This window comes from Penaeus monodon, chromosome 31 (assembly GCF_015228065.2).
Source record: "Penaeus monodon isolate SGIC_2016 chromosome 31, NSTDA_Pmon_1, whole genome shotgun sequence".
Taxonomy (NCBI): Eukaryota; Metazoa; Arthropoda; class Malacostraca; order Decapoda; family Penaeidae; genus Penaeus; species Penaeus monodon.
Genome location: NC_051416.1, coordinates 5,537,330 through 5,538,085, shown reverse-complemented (window position 1 = coordinate 5,538,085; position 756 = coordinate 5,537,330). Strand labels below are relative to the sequence as shown.

The 756-nt window shown below is 44.6% G+C and overlaps 1 protein-coding gene across 1 annotated transcript in view; it reads right to left on the bottom strand.

The window, feature by feature from the left end:
* Positions 1-756, bottom strand: part of LOC119593014 — a 123,171-nt gene that overhangs the window by 401 nt on the left and 122,014 nt on the right. The window lies entirely within an intron of this gene.

The following is a 756-nucleotide window of genomic DNA, read 5'->3' as shown; positions in this document are numbered from 1 at the left end:
GCCTGCGGAAAGGAAAAGGTGGTGGATGTAATGACTTCGTATGATTCGAATAGAGGACTTCATAGCTGTGCTTAGTTAGGAGAGGGGACAATTAATTTTCCTACACCCTTTCCCCTTTATTCACCGTCCTAGTCCCATGGTTGCCTGGTGTTTGCCCACGGAAGGGAGAGTGTGAGCGCGTGATGTTTCATTATGGCTGAGCAAAAGGATCAGGTAGTGTGTGGTAGACGGTGTAAAGTTAGGGGGGAAAAAAGTCCGTTTTAATTAAACCGAAATTTCTTTTCGTTTTTCCTTTTAATTTTCTTCTTTTTATCGTGGCTGGGTACAAAAGGTGAGAAAGTGAATATGTGATGGTCCATTATAGATGCTCATTTAAACACCTACATTTAAACACAAGGACATTATGGATTTCCCTACAACACCTCCCTATATTCTTTTCTTGCTGCCTCATCTCCCTCGCATCCCTTTCAACTTTCTTCTTCCTGTTCGCCTGCGGGAGGAGAAAGAAGAGAAGACAGAACACGCTGATAATGGTTCGCTGTGAAAGGACCTTAAGATGTCCCTTTTTCCCCCCCCCTTACGTTGTGTGGCTCGTCACCTGTTTGCCTTTAAGATGGAGAGATTGCGGGTGCGTTGTGGATAAAGTACCGGAGGACTTTAGGGATCTTAAGTACGTGGAAAGGGGCGTGATTGTTAGCCAAAGGGGTTTTATTCATTTCCCACCAAGAGCTGTCTTTCCCGTATTCTTTGTCCCTT